This window comes from Epargyreus clarus, unplaced genomic scaffold (assembly GCF_041222505.1).
Source record: "Epargyreus clarus isolate Ecla_fem2 unplaced genomic scaffold, WU_Ecla_fem_2.2 ptg000005l, whole genome shotgun sequence".
Lineage (NCBI taxonomy): Eukaryota > Metazoa > Arthropoda > Insecta > Lepidoptera > Hesperiidae > Epargyreus > Epargyreus clarus.
In genome coordinates this window covers 11,639,661-11,660,010 of record NW_027332213.1, presented here as the reverse complement: position 1 = coordinate 11,660,010, position 20,350 = coordinate 11,639,661, and the positions used below count along the sequence as shown (strand labels likewise).

Below are 20,350 nucleotides of genomic sequence, written 5' to 3'. Positions count from 1 at the left end.
CAAGCAAACGGCTTGATGGTTTTTAAAAATGGCAAAATTGTTGAAGTATCTAACACATATTTTTATTCAGTCAGGTTTTTTTGTATTTATAATAATTCTTTAGCTACTATGCCTATGTTTCTGTTTAGATTACTTAAAATTTAGTTATTGTAGAACTGTAAGGATTTGTGGGTTTCTAGTTTCTTAGATTGCCTATGCTGACTTATAACATTTCCGAAGAGTTCTCATTGATATCATATACACAGGATTGTTTCCTGTTACGTGGGTGACATGAATTCATAGCACAGATATGTAAGTTCTAAAAAAAATCTTCATTCACATTATTACTGGACAGAACTCACTATTACCCTCTACGTGTCTATAATACTTATATTTCCATCTTTTCTTTTTTGTTCACGAGGGGGAAACCTTCAAAAGGTACTCGTGGGAGCGACCCAGGGTTATGTGAGATTCTTACCGCACTAAAACCCCCCTGGTGGCCGTCCTCAGCGCTTCGTAGAGGGCTCCGGGATCTCAAAAAAAAAAAACGCAACCGGAGTCCTCTTAGCGCGTTGCCCCGACGGGCTCCGCCTAGGTGAGCTTGACGCTCGCCACACCATCTGGAGCGTACGGCGGTATGCTACCACACATATCGCCGACCTTCCCAGAGCTGCTGGCCGGGTAGTTCGAGCTCCCACTCTTGCCACCCGCAACCCCATAAGCCCCCTTTTAGTTGCTTCTTACGACAGGCAGGGGATACCGTAGCCCTATTCTGGTCCCGGAACTAAAGGGACTATATTTCTATCTAATGTACTGTTGTAATTGGTTGATCGGATTTCACTAAATAATATAACGTATTGTAGAATACTCATAAGTGTGTAATATATTATGTATGAACGTATTAAAACAATTTAATACTACCGCAAGATAAACCTGTATTTGCTCAAGGGGTTACGGCATTTAATATTAACTACTGGTAAATATGTAAGCGGAAATTACTTAAGCTATTAATCCCGATAGGATTGGAACCTTATTTCATATATGATTATATTTGGATTAAATATTTATAGCTTTTTGATTGATTGGAAAGGCAGTGATAGCCTATTCTGAAGGTGCTAGAACCCTTTGTGGTTCGACTCCGGCGGCACCACCGCCACACTTATTTCTACCTAATAACAGCAGTGTTAGGCGCTGCTGTGTTCCGGTTTGAAGGGTGTGGTAAGGGAGACAGACTTTTCCGAGGCGTTCCAGCTTAGTCATCAGGGGTAGCGGTGCATCTGTGGCCAACCTCAGGTGGGAATATCTAATCCTATCTGGGGTTGATTACAGATGTCCATGGGCAGCAGTAGCCACTTACCATCAGGTGGACTGTACGCTCGTCAGCTACTCCTATATTATAAAACAAGCCTAGATAAAGAAAGTCGGCCTCTTGATCGAGGGGACCGAGGTTCATATCCCACCTCTGATTTTCCAACGTGCCTATAAGAGATGAATTATTACTTGCTTAAACGGTGAAGGAAAACCTGCATACCTGAGGAATCTAAAAATAAAGTTTTCAAAGATATGTGAAGTCTACCAATACGCACTTGGTCAACGCGGTGGACTATGGCCTAATCCTTCTCTTTCCGAGAGGAGACCTGTGTCCGGTAGTGGGTCAGTAATGGGTTAATGATAATGACATTTCTATGTAAATCAGTTCAAAAGAAATATGTTACAAATTCATGTTTTACAGAACTCGTTTAACTTTTCTATACAAGTAGTTACGGCGTCATAGATACTGTATGAAGTGATATTAATGTTTAAAGTTGAAGTTAGAAGCGGCGGATAAACGGCCTGACACTAATATGCTGTAATTACAGCGACGATTAGCACACATGGACAAGAAATATTATTTTTATTTTATTTATTTTATTTTATAATAAATAAAATAAAAATAAAAGAAATGTATTCGTTTTACCTTTTACTTATACGTATTGATGTAGCTCGTCTTTGAGCGGACAGTAAGAAATAAAATAGTTATAGCTAGTAAATAATTTAATGACATTTTCTCTTTTGTTTGGCAATTTTTTTTTGTTCGGTAACTACCGTCGAGCTTAGTGTTATCTACAAAAAAATAAAAAAATCCCTTTGTATGAGTTTTAACGTTTTTACAAAAATAAACGTCAAAACTCATACTAAGAGTACAGGGCCAATTTATCCTTATAACTAAAGGAAATATAAAATACTACCTAGTTTTACTGACTCTATTCATAGAGCATTTTATGTTTACTAATTTGTCGCAAAACACACAGTGCTGAAAAAGTTAACCGTACAAACTTTGCAATGCCTCTTTTGAGCGGAACTTTAATACTCGTAGCACATAACCTAACTAAATAGTACTTACACAAAACCTGATACTCCTACGTAGTTTACAAGTACTTATTCATTCATTATTTTTTACTAAATTACTGCAGTGTAATTTTATTTTGAATGTACTTCGCTTATTAAAGGTTTTCTGTTCGTAATTTACTTACTACTCCATCCTTAAAAGTAAACTTTTGAACATTACCTATGTTTCTATATATCTAAAATCCTTTTAAAGTATTTTGCCGTCTTCAACAGGAACGACTTATGCAAGTTAGTAATAAATATTCAGTCAATCAATTTTAGCTTACCAAAGATCAATATTTCGATTTTTTTTATAATATAGGAGTAGCAGACGAGCATGCAGTCCATCTGATAGTAAGTGGTAAGTGCCGTCTATGAATATCTGCAATTAAGATATGATTCCTACCTGAGGTCGACCACAGATGCGCCGTTAGCCCTGAGGACTAAGCTGGAACGCCTCGGAAAATTCTGTCTCCCTTACCACACCCTTCAAAACGGAACACAGCAGCGCGTAGCACTGTTATTATCAGGTGTGGCGGTGGTGCCACCGGAGTCGAACCACGAAGGGTTCTGCCACCTTCAAAATTTAACTGATTTAACTAATTTTCAGTTATCATTATATTTATCAGTTTCTAGGTCATAATTGTATTTAGAACTTAGGTGAGTAAAAATTGGTAAACACCGATAATTACTTTAGCGTCTTGCTAACCAAACAACAATAGTTGAATAACTACAAAACAAAATATTGCTGTCCATACCTTCCTACTCATCATTTAAAACCCACTTGGACCAATTACAGGGACATAATTTGATACAGTAATTATACAGTGCTAGTAACATAAATAAGTACCTTGATACATACTATTTGATTGTTTTTTTCTTGTTTATATTGTGTGTGCATAATCATGCAATGAAGAAAACACCATTTCATTTATATAAAGGATTATTTTACCAATACAATTAATGTAATACGTTTGTTGTAGAGACAAATAAAGTACTTTGAATTCCTCTTATCTAGTTCAAAGAGAGAAGCTACAGATGTGAAAGGAATGAGGTCGAATTAAACTACTTTCCTCAGAACTGCTTTGCACCGCCGAGTTCTCTTTTATTATCTGATTTACTTCATTTATATGAATAAATTTTGTTCTAATATTATTTTCATACTACGATTATGACTTTTTTCTTTAGAATTATTTTTTACTTTGGTCACGGAGAACGACAAAAACCACCACAACTTATCCTGCCCCATAAAACAGTATTAAGCTGTTCTGGGTTCTGGTTTAAGGAGCGCAGTAAAGGAGTGTGATAGAGTGTAGATGATAGAGGATGAGTGATATACATATTAATACGAGGCATTCCAGATTAAATAGATAGTCTCTCACTAATAGATAGTCACACTTATAGTACTCTCTAACTCGTAATCCTATCAACAATGATATTTTAGGGCATTTTCAACGTTGATGTATGTAATTAATTAATTGTAAAAATCTTGAAAACGCACGTAGAGGAGCTATTAGGAATATAAACGCTTAAACGCTTTCTACACTCACAGCCCCACACTAGGATTCCCTGTGTCGTAGGTGCCATGGACACACACATAGACAAATACACAAACACCTAGACCCAGAAACAGAAATCTAAATTCATCATTTAGATATCTGTCTGGCCGGGAATCGAACCCGGGACCCTTTGTGCGTCAAATCAGTATGGTGGCCGCTCCGCCACGCGGGTCGTTATATATAAACTGAAGCTATATCTAAGATGATTTGAGTTCTAGTTTTAACATTAAAGTTAAAGTCACTTTTGTTATTGTATTAAAGAATGTATCACAAAAATTATAGGCACCATTTTAGTTAAAGATTTCATTTAAATTACTTCATTCTTTGAATAACATCAAATTGTCGTATTTTAATTTAAAAGTAGATTTCAATACAAGGTTTATTCAATCTTTATTTAATCTAAATTTAATTGGATTTTTAAGTAAATTCTTGCAATAAAGCACGTTCATACGGTCGGTAGAATTTTTAGAAAATTAAAATGAACAAACAAAACTCAAATGCGAACAACAGGCAGATTCGTTTTTGCAGACCGAAGCCCGGAAATGAATGATAAATTCATCCAGGTACAGACACATGCCACGGATGTTTTGTTTTCCGTCGATAAAGGTAAATCAGAACGATGGAAATAGTAACATTCAAAATGTGAATGTATTTGTTTACTTTTATTTTTGCCTTATCTTTCTTTTCAGTACTACAAAGCTTATATTGTCTAAATTTAACACTTATATGTAATTTATAATGTAGATAGTCTCCGATAGATGCCAACGTACTTAGGCCTGTAAATTACGCACTAGTGACTTTAATGCAAATGTGAGGATACGAAGATAAAACCGCCTAAACTAGGGATGACTTTTAGAAAAGATATGGATTGTCCCTGTAATGTTGAGACCAGAATAGAGCTCCTTAGCTATATCGCCTAGTAGCATAAACCTGATGTAAAAGTGAGCGGTGAACGGCAAAAGTGGGAGCTCGAACTGCCCCACCAGTGATCCTGACAAAGACGGTATGTGTACACGTTGCTTGAAGGTGTAGGATAAGCCAAAGTTCTCCAGCACTGAGCCCGGTAGAGACACCATACTCGGAAGACGCTGGTTGTATTCTGTTAGAGATCCCGGAGTCTTCATGGTTGCATTTAAAAAGAACTGAGATGGTAGGGAGGATTTTAGGAGGTAAAAATCACTCATGACCCCTTGTTGCTCATTCGGCACGATACTCGTATACCTTTTGAGGGATCTCCAAGGAGCCAACGCCAGAAGTCTAATACACCTCGCGTATTCCCAATACGGCCAGGAGGAAAAACGAGACAACTCATGCGAGATAAATATGTTGTACATACGTAGTATAATTGTTATATAGATTAAAGACAAACATGTAACATCAAGTGTAGCTACCAATCAATATGTAACTTATTATTAGTAGATACACAATCCGCCATTAATAAACTATCACTATAATTAGAATCTAATCTGTCTTATGCTATACGTATAGGATTAATGAAACTTAATAGGTTTGAGCTAGTTAATCGCTATTCAATATGGCGAGCAATTACTGCTTCGATTTATTTTATCAATTACAGGTTTTGTAAGTCAGTTTTCTTATTACTTACAAAGTGCTTGTCTTATTCTTTAAGCAACTAAGAGATAGATAGATATTCTTGATTGCATACTTCAACAGAACATAACAATGATATAAAATTATATATTAATATAAACAAGACAAGAGTATATTAATATAAAAATAACGGTTAAAACAATGTAATATTTAAAACAAACGTACTTTAGCCAATTGAAAAAATAATTTGTCAACATTTTTGGTAATGCTTTTTACGAGGAAGTATTATGAAAGCAATGTCGTAATATACGAGTTATGTAAAAATAAACCACCTTTCATCCAAACTCAATAATTTTCGTTAAGTCTTAGCTCATACAGCGAGCGTCTTTATCTTACATTTCAGCAAATTCTGTTTCGCTTGAAATTTTAGGGCAAAGTAATGAATTATGCTACTCTGAGGAACTCTACTGAGAAAGAATTCCGTAGAAATATGACGTCCCGCTGAGTAATTTGCAAATATTTATAGTCAAATTAAATATCACGCGAAATAATAAAAAAATATAATAGGTGAAAATATTCTTAACAATCCCAAGTCGACATATGTATATATTTTTATAAAATCCCACCATATACTTTATTATTATTGTAATAAAATTTTAGTGCTTCTAGAAAAAAAAACGTTTAAAAATATTGGTGAGAAAAATTAAAGCCAAAATCCTTACTATACCTAAACAAGAGAAGAGAAGTATGAATTGAAGAGTTTAAATACTAATACGAGTTTAAGCACTAATATTCAAAACAAATTTCATTCATAAAATATGTGTATGAATGTTTCTAAAATATCTACAAGGGCTGACATTTTAGGCATAAAATGTAAACTAAATCAACGCTTCGAGAAGCGAGCGTCCTTATCGCAGGCATTTCCAGCAAATTTCGCTTCAAATAGCTCTTAGACAGATTTTACGGTAAAGTGAAAACATCTCGAACATTATTATATTTCCATGGTAAGAAAATCAACTTACAAAGGCGTAGGACTACAATAGTTTTAGTATATTAAAAAATACTGATATTAAGTTAGAATTTTTGAGTTAGGAATATGTATTACGGCTCATTAATTAGTATATAAAATTAGTAAATATTTAGAAGTACATTGGTAATCTACCAACATTTTATTCAAAATATTTTTACTTTGTAGTGATATATAGGGATATATATATAGACGTCGATTGCATTTTTATGTTATATTAGTTTTTGTAACAAAATATAAATCTCTATCTCTTTAAAGCCACGCTTGAGATAAAGAAGCCGAGCGTCTTTATCTCAAGCGTTTGCAGCAAATTTCGCTTAAAACAGCTCTAAGGTGGATTTTACGGTGAAGTGAAAACATCTCGAGCGTTTTTGCTTCTGCGGTCAAATGCGACCCACTGCGTCAAGGAGAAACTTTGATATATTATAAAATGTGGAATATGTTTTGAAATGTTTTGTATGGAGTTCCTATGAAAGACTTAAATAATAAAAGGGTACGCATATCTCAAATGAAATATCAGGTGAGTTTAATGAAAGCGAGGTGGTTTGAAGGTGGTTCGACTCCGGCGGCACCACCGCCACATCTATTTCTACCTAATAACAGCAGCGTTAAGCGCTGCTGTGTTCCGTTTTGCAAGGTGTGGTAAGTAAGACAGACTTTTCCGAGGCGTTCCAGCTTAGTCCTCAGGGGTAGCGGCGCATCTGTGGCCAACCTCAGGAAGGAATATTTAATCCTAGCTGGGGTTAATTACAGATGTTCATGGGCGGCAGTAGCCACTTACCATCAGGTGGACTATATGCTCGTCTGCTACTTCTATATTATAAGAAGAAAAAAAGGTTAATCAGTTATTAAATACTCGTACTTGATATTGGACGTAATTGTATTTTATGAGCACTTTTGTATTTCGAATAACAGGATAATCTTGCAATTTAATGACTACGTATCACGTATCACGTATCAGTCGTTAAAGCTTGTCGAAAACCGTCACAGGGTTATAAGAAATGATTATATCCAGAACAATATGTCATTTAGCACTCAAACGTATTTTTTACGCTTCTCTGAGAACAGTGAAATGCACTCCGTCCTCAACTGAAGCGTAAAGCCAGGAAGAATGAAAGGAAGGTTTTAAATATGAATTGCTTTTGTTCATTTATAAAATATAATCTACATTTAGAGACTATGAGCTTCCTCCTGAGGTATTCCCGGAGCGCTATGACGTGTAGCTCTTCAATAAGGTGCAAAAAGAGCTCTCCTTCAAAGCCGGCGATGCATTGGCGACTCCTATGGTGATGCAAATGTCCATAGGCGGCGTTGACTACTTTCGATCAGGTAGTACGTCTGCTTAATCGTATCTTAACAATAAAAAGAACTAAATTGATAAAATATACGTCGAATTCGTGTATAAATGTAGATTCTGTGCATTAAATCCTCTCGGGTCGACGCAGGCAATACCAGTGAAGGATAAAAATCAGCTATATTTCTCTGCCTCGGTTACAACGTCGCTACATCGTCTAAAGAATGTAGTTTTCCAATATTTCATAAAGCTGTAGAGGATAATAAAGTTTTTAAAATATACGCTGCTTTAAGACGCTAAGTTAGAAGTAGATTAGAACGTTATTTCCCTTGAATTAACTTACTAGAATTGAGTTAATGGAGTACTGGAAGACTAAATTTGTATTATATATTTAAAAAAATCATCATCATCGTCAACCCATTACTGTCCACTGCTGGGCACGGGTCTCCTCTCATAATGAGAAGAATCAGGCCATAGTCCACCGCGCTTGCCAAGTGCGTATTGGTAGACTCCACATTATCACATACCTTTGAATTTTTTTTATAAATCTCTCAGATATGCAGGTTTCCTCACGATGTTTTCCTTCACCGTTTAGCAAGTCATAATTAATTTGTAATACGCACATAACTTCGAAAAATCAGAGGTGCGTGCCTGGGAATCGAACCTCGGATGCACGATCGAGAAGCCGAGTTTCTTAACCACTAGGCTATCACTGCTTTTTAGAAAAAAAAACATGTATGTATATTGTCTGGCTTGCCTGATTTTCATTCAGTTGTTCCAGCAAAACGCGAGAATTTTAGAAAAAACGTTTTAACGTGTGTTTACCCTTATCATATCTTCGTTACCTCTCCACTTAAAAATGGATAAAGATTATAAGATGTAATATTTATAATGTGCACATTTTAACAAAATAAGGCTTAGGAATTTGGTAAGTACAATATATATATATATTGAAGTTATAAAGTTGAACGAGCTTTTGCCCGCGGCTTCGCCCGCGTTACGAAGTAATATTTTCATTCCCTATTTTATCCCCTTGGGGGTAGAATTGATCAAAATCCTTTCTTAGCGGATGCCTACATCTACCTGCATGCCAAATTTTAGCCCAATCCGTCCAGTGGTTTGGGCTGTGCGTTGATAGATCACTACGTCAGTCAGTCACCTTTGAGTTATATATATTTAGATTAAGATTATGGGTTCAAAAGTAGTAAAAACTGACATTATCCTCTATAACAACACTTACTCATTAACTTTTATAGTGAACTTAACAAAAATATGCAAATTAAATAGTCTAAAATTTTCAAAGCAAAAAATACCTAACTTTTCTTAAAGTTAAACTTAACGGCATCTTAGCCACAACTTAATATTTTCCTTCTACGTACACGTTTTAAGACGAAGTGCATGCAACTTTTGCATACTAACTTTTAAAATAGGTTAATTTAAAAAGCTTTTTTTTTCCAAAAAGAAAATACGAGACTTAGTATGTATTCAATATGTGGAAAGGTATCGCTAGCTGCTTAGTAGAATACAAACTATGATAAGAACACTAAGTTTATTTTATACTTATAGTTAAAAGGCTTTAATGTGTATAGTATTCTTAGTTGTATTTGGTAGAACTTATTATAAACGAATATAAAAATAAGTTACGACAATCAGGCATGAAATTCAGTACTAACTCCAAAATATCATACAAAATTTTCATAAAATGTATGTAAGTACTTATATTTTGTTATACTTTAAAATACAAATACGTCCACTAAATCTCACATTCAAAAAATTTTCAAACTGTCATATTTTCCGTAACATTAATTTAGAATCATTTTCCGGAGAGAAATTCGTTCCCTGGACGACATAAATTATGTGCAATATAGTCGTATAGTCGTATATATGTCAGTATAGGTCGTGGTCATAGCAAGCGCTTATTTGTCAAAGTTGCGAAACAAAGTTAAAAGTTTTTACAGTTTGTATGTGATTTATTAACACAGTCACTAGTTCTCGTACCGACTTGAATACAAATAGGATTTGTTTTAAATGGTTAACTTTAATGAGTAATATGACAACTAACAATTTATTCGTTTAGTAAGTTAGTGCCATATCATTAACCACCCATTACTGTCCTGTCCCACTGCTGGGCACGGGTCTCCTCTCATAATGAGAAGTATTAGGCCATAGTCCATCTCGCTGGCCAAGTGCGTATTGGTAGACTTCACATACCTTTGTAATTATTTTTTTATAAATCTCTCAAGTATGCAGGTTCCTCACGATGTTTTCCTTCACCGTATTTCAAGTGATAGTTAATTTTTAATACGCACATAACTTTGAAGAATCAGAGGTCTGTGCTCGGTCCACCTAATGGTAAGGCTACTGCCGCCCATGGACATATACAATCGAACCCAGCTAAAGTTTCCTGAGTCTATTCTGAGTCTACCTAAATTCTGCCACAGATGTGCTACTTCCCCTGAAAACTAAATTAGAAGGGATAAGTATGTCAAATCCATTAATCAAATCAATGGTAACCACTTACTTATTAATAAATAGTTAATCTAGCCAATTTTTGCCATAGATGGAAATTTGACAAATGCTGCGTACTAGAAATTGTAAAATATTAATTACCGTTTGATGTATTAACTTTTGTCTGTCCATTTGTTGTGTTTGTGACGTACGAAGCCTGACTCTGAAAGTATGTAGGGGCATGGATATAAATAGATCACCCTTGCAAGGGCGTCAAGGTGGCTTGAGTCCGCAATGAAGCTGGTTTAAAATATTCCTGTATAATGTCAACGAGCACAGTCGTGACTTCACAATTTTTATTTAACTTGCCTTGTCTATGTGAAGGTCAAATCTTGCAAGTGTATTTTAAACTGTAACTCCAACCTATCAAACTGAACTATAGAAAAACACAATTGTTTGAAAGACAATACACGATAAGATTTGTGACGTCATTCTCAATCCAATTTAGCGAACAATTTTTTTATGCACTGTAAAGATAAAGATAGGTACATGTTGAATAAAGCATCAAATACATGGGCTTATTCTCACGAGAATTCGAAAATCAAAAAGACGATGCTTAAGTAAAGCGTTTTAAAAAACGAAAGGTGAATATTAAAATACCAAAACAAAAAGAACTTGTCAAACTTATGAGAAAAATATTATAAATGTAGTGTATTACGCTTGTTGCTTTTATCAGAAGTCAAGTTTTCAACTTGGTGTGAAACTAGAAATGTGACGGGTCACAGGATAAGATAAAGAGCAATTCATAAATGCAAGCAGCCTAGGTAACCTAAAAATGCTGTTTTTAGATTCCGTCCCACATTTCGCGCGGTGCCACAGGGTTTAAAAGGTTACATTTTCAGCTCTTTATTTATCCTCACATACTCATAGTGTTGTAAATGTAGAGGAAAATTTTATAACCCACAAAAACTTCGCCTCTTGCTTACAATCTGTTGACTATTTTTCGGGTCGCGATTTTACGTAAATCTCTGAGGTTTAAATATAAGGAATCTAAATGTTCATTAAGGTTGGATCATGTACAAAAGCCTCACCAACCCGCAAATCCATAATTAAAAAATGATTAATTAGTTCCACCATTTTAATTGAGGTTTATATTACGTCATCTAACACTTAACATTAACCGCTCAATTTCGATCGGTTAAAGTTATAGTATTTGTCAACTTCCGTATGTGTCAACGGACTAAAGTTGTGGTGACAGCGGCACAGATGACATTAAGGACAAATAAATTGGTGCAATACAGAATGGGTACATTCCATCGCTACCGTCAAAGTTTTTGTTATATTTAAATTTAACGGGCTTGCGATGCAACCGACCCATAGTGTTGTTAATTTAAGGAAAATTTGATTACCCACAAGAGCTTCGCCTCTTGCATTCACGATTTCACGTAAAACTCCGAGGTTTAAATGTAAGGATTTTAAATGTTCGTTAAGTTTTCATGAAGCGTATTACTGTAAATGTATACCGTGCCGCTATTTTTGGCTTTGGCTCGACTTGGCGGAGGCACTGCCGTGCCTCCAGATAGTTGATAATATGAAGGTCATACAACCTTTTGTGGTTCGATTCCGGCGCTACCACCGCCACACCCATTTCTGCCTAATAACAGCAGTGATAAGCGCTACTGTCTTCTGGTTTGAACGGTATGGCAAGGGAGACATACATTTCCGAGGCGTTCCAGCTTAGTCCTCAGGGGTAGCGGCGCATCTGTGATCAATCTCACGTAGAAAATCGAATCCTATCTGGGGTTGATTATAGATGTCCATGGGCGGCAGTAGCCAACTACCATCAGGTGGACTGCGTACTCGTCTGCTACTCCTATATTATAAAAAACTATAATATAATATATATAGGTACTTACTGTTATATTAGTTACCCGGAAAAACATTCTCAGATGATTTTGTACTACCAAAAGTACCACAGCAACGCAAAAACTACGTTCATATCGCTACAATATGCTACAGCGAACAAAAAAGGGTCCGGCTATCACTTACTTAAGGGCGTATTACTTGAAAGCACCCATTAACTTCGGCGAACAATCAACAGAGAGCCGCTAAGGTTTTATAAAGGACAATGTTATTACCACGCGCCTTCGAATACCCTACTCATTAACTTTATGAGTTGTAATCCTCCGTGTAATACGCGTCGCAACATGCTAAAGAAAAAATAGGAAAAGTACTTTTTATAGGACGGAAGTAAAAAATAAACATGAATATTTAAAGAACTCTTGAAGGTGATAGAACCCTATATGGTCCGACACCAGCGGCACCACCGCAATACCTACCTCGGCCTAATAACAGCATTAACAATGCTGCTGTGTTATAATCTGAAGGGTGTAGTAAGGGGGACATATTAAGGGGGGTACGTTTTTATAAAGGACAATGTTATTACCTTGTTACAATGTTAGCGCCTTCGAATACCCTACTCATTAACTTTATGCTAAAGATACAATATGCAAAAAAATATGAACTGTACTTTTTATAGGACAGAAGTAAAAAAAAAGCTCTAATATTTAAGGAATTTTTGAGGTGGTAGAACCCACCGTGATTCGACTCAGCGGCACCACCGCCACACCTATTCCTGCCTAATAACAGTGTTAAACGTTGCTTTCTTATGGTCTGAAGGGTCTAAGGGAGGCATTCCAACTCAGTCCCCTCGGATAATGGCATACATGTAGCCGAATCGAGGTGGGAATATAATCTTATATGGGGTTGATAATTATTAATTACAGATGTCCATGAACGGTAGCCAATTATTGTCAGATGTACTGGAGGTTTATTTTCTATCTTTTTTTTAAAAGGTCAGATAATTATTATATAGTCAACCTCATATCACATCACTAATCATAGCCTTTATGTCATAATGAAACTTACATACACAAATTAATATAAAGTGGATATTTTTGAAATAATATCAGGTCCAATCCACCATTATTAAGCGCGAATATTATACGAAGGCTTACAATTTCCTTTCATCGAGTTGCAAAATAAAGCTATACATAAATGAGATTACTTTTCGAGTTCGTTAAACTTTCATAGGCGCCGGCCTGATTGCAATACCGTTGGTACACAAAGTTGGTATAAAAACTGAGTACGTATCCGATCTACGTTTTCTTAGCGCCTTGTTTAAAAATGTGAAAATATTAACATTTTTTAAACGTATAAGCATTTTATCTTGAGCTGCAAGCGGTTAACTATATTACAATATTTCATTGTTTTTATTCGTATTTATTATAATGTATATAGTAGTAAACGGATTGTAATCATTTCAACTGTCTTCCTAGCACGGTTTAACAGTTAGATCGATAAATGCCAAAACATACCGGTATGGAGACCCTCGTTAATATTCAACTTTACTTTATTTTTAGTGTTTGTTGTTATAGTAGCCAGCGTTATGCATCCTCTGTAATTTCAAGTGCCTATTTATTACGGTTCTAGAGCCCGATGATAGACGGAGAGACACCGAAGTAAGAGGGTTCCGTTTTTACTCTTTGGGTACGGAACCCTAAAAACAGACAAACAAAGATACGCCTGGAAGAGCTCCCACGAGAGGGTAATTGTCATAGAAAGACAAAAAGAAAAAACGAGTGTTCTCGTCGTTGTCAAGTCAAATTAAAAGACACGAGGTTTTTAATTGCAAGAACAATGCTTCGCACAGTCTGTACCGGATGAGGAAAATGTAAGCAATCAAGAAATAATTTCATCGAAAAGTTTTTCATTTTTCACATTTTGCGTGACAGAGTCCTGACAATTATTACTCTATTGTTATTCTGTCCCACTGCTGGGCACGTGAATCCTATCAGAATGAGAAGGATTAGGTCATAGTCCACCGTGTTGGCCAAGGGCTCTAAACATCTTAGGGACATCTTTGAATCAGGTATGCAGGTTTCCTCAAGATATTTTCCTGCAGTGTAAAAGCAAATGATGATAAATTAGTAATACGCACGTAACTTGCGGAGGATTTCCAGCTCAGAGACCTCGATTAAGAAGCCGTGTATCCACCACCAGGTTATCACTGTTAATATTTTACTGTTTTGTTATAATCATCAACCCATTTTTGTCCCACTGCTAGGCACTGGAAACGGGTTTCCTCTAGGAATGATAAGGATTTTGGGTATAGTCCATTACGTTAGCCCTGTTAGACAAGTGTAGGTACGTAGGCTGTTGAGTGACGTTAGTGTGTTTAAGGACGTTTAGCGCAACTTTCAGGTTCCTCACGGTGAATAATTCCTATGCATAAAAATTTCAAAAAATCAGAGGTCGGACTTGGATCGAATCCATCCTCAGCAAAGAAACCCGAATTTAAAACCACTATCACTGTTTTTACCGTTATTAATAACTACCTTCAAAATTTTATTACATTACTCAAACTTTGTAGATAGAATTAGATATGCCTTCACACAATGTCATAATATATTCATATGCGGATTTCATTATAGTGAACTCTAGATTCCAATGGTAAGTTCTACGACAGCGCTACACAACTTCGTAGCAACCTCTACGGACTAAACTGTGTAGCTATTGTTTGATTGTTCAACTGTTAAAGGGCTATGGTAGGTTTATCATAATATTGCATATACTGGGTACAATAATAGGTAGGTGGTACTTACTTTTAAATGTGGTAGAACGCTCTGTGGTTCGACTCCAACGACACCACCGCTTAACATATTTCTGTCTAATAACAGCAGTGTCAAACACTGCTGTGTTTTGGTTTGCAGTTTAATAAGGGGACATACTTTTCCAAGGTATTCCAGCTTAGTTCTCAGGGGTAGCGGCGCACCTGTGGCCGACCTCAGGTAGAAATCTAATCTTATTTGAGACTGTTTACAAAAGTATACGAGCGATAATAGCCACTTACCTTCAGGTGGACAGTCTTCTACTTCTATATTATAAAAAAAATAGAGAATTACCATTCTTTTAACTCCAAAAGGAATTTTAGTACTGTTTATAGTGGTTAATTATTTGATCATTCGCAATATTATTCTAGATAAACATAATCAAAATATTTCCGTTGAAACTCGCAGCGCAGTTTTCAGTAACCCTGAATTATGCGGTAATTTAAAGCCAATGAGCTATTTGTATTATTATTAGACTAACAAAAGGTTAACCTAAACTGTTAAGTTTAACTGAACGCTCGTCTGCTACTCCTATATTATAAAAAGAAACCTACGGTAGTATTTTTAAAGTCTCCGTCATTTAGTTGTTACGTAGTCATTAGCAGACGAGCATTCCTGTCCACCTGATGGTAAGTGGCTACTGTCGCCCATGTACATCTGTAGTCAATTCCAGATAGATATTCCTCCATGAGGTTGGCCACAGACGCACTTTACTGCTGAGTCATGAAGCTGAAACGGCTCAAAAAAGTATGTCTCTCTTTCCATACCATTCAAAACATAAAACAGCAGTACTTAACACTGCTGTTATTAGACAGAAATAGGTGTGGCGTTGGTGCTGCCGGAGTCGAACCGCAAAGGATTCTACCACCTTCAACTTCAGTGATTTACTTAATTTTACATTGTTCGTGGCAACATCTCAATGTGCTGCTGTGCTATGGCCTGCAGATCCATATTTATTCACAGCTGAAGGAGGAATAGAGTTTACTCCTTCACACCGATTCATTTTTAATTGTGATTGGAGTACAGTATAAGTTAGCAGCCAATCTATGTCGAATGTTTTCAGACTGCCTATAAGACCTCAATAAACTATCATGATTGCTATTCAACGGTAATAATCACCATAATTAATCTTATGTGCTCCTCAATTTTTATTTATTGATTTGGCCAAGCCGAGTCCGAAGTCGATCAAATTTGTAGATCGATTACGGCCTACGCTAGTAATAAGCAAGGCTATGCGTGTTCTTGCAACCAATTATTTACTTCCTAGTGACTATGTAATAAGAAAATATATTAAACATTTCATAATTATTTATAACATCAATATTTCCCCTTCCAAATACGGCAATTATTTCAGAAAGAAAATGGTTTTGGGAATAATCCTTGTCGCTAGATTATTTGCGTTGGGTCGATGTATACATTTTGGAAAATTCAATAATACATGGAAAACTGACAGATATGTAAATATCGACACGATATTTTCATTATAGATAAGGTTAGTAATTAATTTTGGACGATCATATTAATTGCAAAATTAATAACATAATTATATAAGATTAATTACTTACTCAGTAAAGTAAAGTCAGAAGATGTATAAACTTGATCTCTTATTCTATATTATTCATCATTGAAGATCAGAAGTCTTGTACCTGAATCTCTAAATTAAGTCGTTAATTTAGACATGTATACTCTTACTCAGTAATTCTCATTTAATAATCACATTAAATAAATATATGCTTAATATATCATGACTTTCATCATCATCATCATCATCATCAACCCATTACTGTCCCACTGCTGGGCACGGGTCTCATCTCACATTGAGAAGAATTAGGCCATAGTCTACCGCGCTGGGCAAGTGCGTATTGGTAGACTTCACATACCTTTGGGATTTTTTTTTATAAATCTCTCAGGTATGCAGGTTTCCTCACGATGTTTTCCTTCACCGTTTAAGCAAGTGATAATTAATTTCTAATACGCACATAAATTTGAAAATCAGAGGTGCGTGCCTGGGATTTGAACCACGGTCCCCTCGATCGAGAGGCCGCGTTTCTTAACCACTAGGGTATCACTTTAGGCTTTACATGACTTTCATAGAATACGAGAATAATAAATCACATATCTACGTGTGAATGTGTTCACGAAACAAAACCGCTCTAACTTTCCACCCAAACGGCGCAAAGCACGTATGCAATTAACAGTACTACGCGACGAAAACATGTCATTTTTATACCGAATACAAGACTCGGGGGAAAATAAAATTGCGGGTATCACTACCACCCTCTAGAGACGTCTACCGTCATATATAACGGACCGGCAACCCCGTGCATTATTTACGAAAGCCCCACCGCACTGAGCAATTAACGTAGGCGTTATTGTGCTAACGTATTTATCCTACCCTTAACTATACATTTTTAATGACGCACTAAAAATTCTACCCAAACTACAACTACTTGCGTATTCCACCAAAACACGTGGAAACTATCATACTACCAACATAAAATCTAAAACGCCACTTTGTCTTACAAAATTAATCCGTAAAAAATATAAAAAAGTACCTTCAAGAAGTCAACAATTCCGTCCCCTCGTAAGTCGGCTTACAAAACAAACACACGTTATATAATATTAGGTTGGAACGCGAACGAACACGTACGTAATAATTCGGGACACGACACGTGCACCCTCGACGGGTCTCAGAAGGATACTGGCTCGCGTCACATCAACTCGTCGCCGAACTTACGGCGAAGCGAAATGCGCAAGTCACGAACCAACTTATTCGTATTTTTGAAATTCGAATTCGAATACGTTTTTTCTTAGAATGTAATGTACCCTCTAATTGACTTCAAGGTAATTAAACATTAAAAAGAAATGATAAAGTTTTTCGCTTGAAAAAAGTTCACAACAAGAAATTAAACACTTCTAAAGCTTTTCTTTATAAGCTTTCCATTTAAACTAGGCAATGAAAGAAAGAATATACGTTGCGGGCATAGAGTTTTGTTAAAAGGCAGTTCTTGGCTATGCCTCTTTTCAACTAGTGTCAAATATTAGAGGTATTCTACATGTAGCCCAACAATATGTCGGCATCCCTAAGAAGAAAGTATATCGGTTGACAAGCAAATAAACTTCCTGAAGCATTCTCCGAGCACTATGACATGAGGCTCTACAAAAAAGCTCTTCTTCACAGCCGGCGATGCATGAGCGATTTTTCTGAGGTTGCAAATGTCCATAGGTAACGCTAATATTGAAAAATAGGTTAAGTATACAAGTTAAAAATAAAGGAATATATTTCTTTTATATTTTCATCTTACAAATAACTGTTATAATGAACAGGTTTTTTTTTTGATAAAAACGCACTCTGCCTCTCCATATTTCTGCCTCCCCTTATAAAATACATCAAACCCCAAATACCCCACAAAGCCTGTACTTATATGGGTCTAATTTTCTATTAAATAGCACCCAGCACGCCATAATAAGGAAAAAGTTCACCCCATACTTAACGATAGCAATCTTAAACGTCTCGCGAGCGTAATTTTTCATTCTTTCAGCCTTTACCGCTCAACTCATTTCCTTACTAAGTTTGTATGAGGTTTTTGAAGTTATACTTCTTTTTGCGTGTTTAGGAAACAGATCAGAGTGTATTTTAGCGTGACGGAGTTGCATGCGTCCATGTAATATATCATTTATTTGGAGATTTTTTATTATTTTTTTATTTATAATATAGGAGTAGCAGACGAGCATGCAGTCCACCTGATGGTAAATGGCCGCCCATGGACAATTGTAATCAACCCCAGATAAGATTAGACATTCCTACCTGAGATCGGCCACAGATGCGCCGCTACCCCTGAGGACTGAGCTGGAACGCCTCAGAAATGTCTGTCTCTCTTACCACACCCTTGAAACCGGAACACAGCAGCGCCTAACACTGCTGGTATTAGGTAGAAATAGGTGTGGCGGTGGGGCCGCCGGAGTCAAACCACAAAGGCTTCTACCACCTTCATAAATAAATTAAATTAAAAATTAAATTAAATTAATATAGAATTGGCCTAAGAAGTGTACAGTTTATTTATTACGCCAGAGTAGTATAACTTCACACAAATATACAAGAACTTAAGTAGGCGCTATCGATTGACTATCGATTTGTCTATAGGTGACTGAGTGGCTGTGTAGTGTCCTTTCAACGCTGTCACAGAATATAATATGTAAATTCTACACTTTATATTAAGTGCTTGTATCGCGTGACTTTGTCCACGAAATTTTCGGGTATGTTAATCATATCATCAGAAATACAGATACAGTAATATTCATAAAACCTAATTAAAACTTTTAATATGACATCAGTACGACTATGCTTTAATATTGTCGCAGCAGCGTGGTGCAAAATGATGCGGCTTTTTGTATTTATATTGATACTAGCTTTTACCCGAGACTCCGCTCGCGGCCAAGGATTTTTATATATCCTCCGGAAACGGTTTTTTTCGGAATAAAAGGTACCCTTTTTTGAAGCCCTAACAACTTAAATACGAAAATTCATAACACTAGGCTTAGTGTGCATGAAAGTGTAACAAACGAACAAACAAGCAAACTCTCTTTGCCATTTATAATATTAAGTTAAGTTAGATGTTTACAACGATAACATTTTATGTCAATATCAATATCGATATAGATACCGATATTTATATTACGTAATACCACAAAACATTATCCGAACGTAATAAAACATATTTCGCAGGCCCGAAAATACAGAACAGTTTTATTGTTTCACAACCCAAATCCTATTTCATTGATCTCCTTTGCTGCTTCAGACACAGAATAGACTTAGATACGAATATCCTGTATGAAGGACTTGAAGTCTTATATTTGTTATTGACGTAATATGGCGACATTGTAGTTTTGTAGTGTTGTTATCTAAAGAAGATGTTATCTATACAGAATTTAACAATTCTTCTGTGTTTTAACTGATATCTTAAATATAAAAACAAGTCAATATTAAAAAACCCGCGTTTTTGAAAATAATTAATTGAAAAGAGAAGTTGTGTTAGTTATGTCATTCTTTCAATTTAGACGATGCCAACGACATCTATACGTTAAAATCCGTCAAGCCATTTGAGCTGTAGAACTCGCGAAAGAATAAGACAAACGTACATATAGACAAATACATTCGGAAAAGTGTGTTTCTCTGATTACGGTTATGTTGAAAATTATTAGGTATAGTTATCGCGAAACCGCTAGTCCGCTCTGAAGTTGTTGCGAGCTGGTGTATTCATACAATTTGCTATGGTGACGCGATTCATTTCTATACTCAGAGCAGACTATACTATACCTACGCATTAGATTTCATTGAACTATAAGAAGTTTATGTGCAGTAGGAATAACTTTTTAGGTTCCTATAAAAAACCCCGTTTAGGCAGATGCATGCGACAATTCATCATTTAACTCGGCAGAATTTCAATTTATAAAA

General features: G+C 35.9%; 1 protein-coding gene across 1 annotated transcript in view; it reads right to left on the bottom strand.

Annotated features, from left to right (window-relative positions):
• The window catches only part of oeh (neuroparsin), a 47,060-nt gene extending 29,473 nt beyond the window's left edge, over window positions 1-17,587 (bottom strand). The window contains exon 1 of the mRNA XM_073093644.1: window positions 17,451-17,587. The gene's annotated coding sequence lies outside the window, so the exon portion shown is untranslated. The remainder of the gene's footprint in view (window positions 1-17,450) is intronic.
• Between the last annotated feature and the right edge of the window lie 2,763 nt (window positions 17,588-20,350).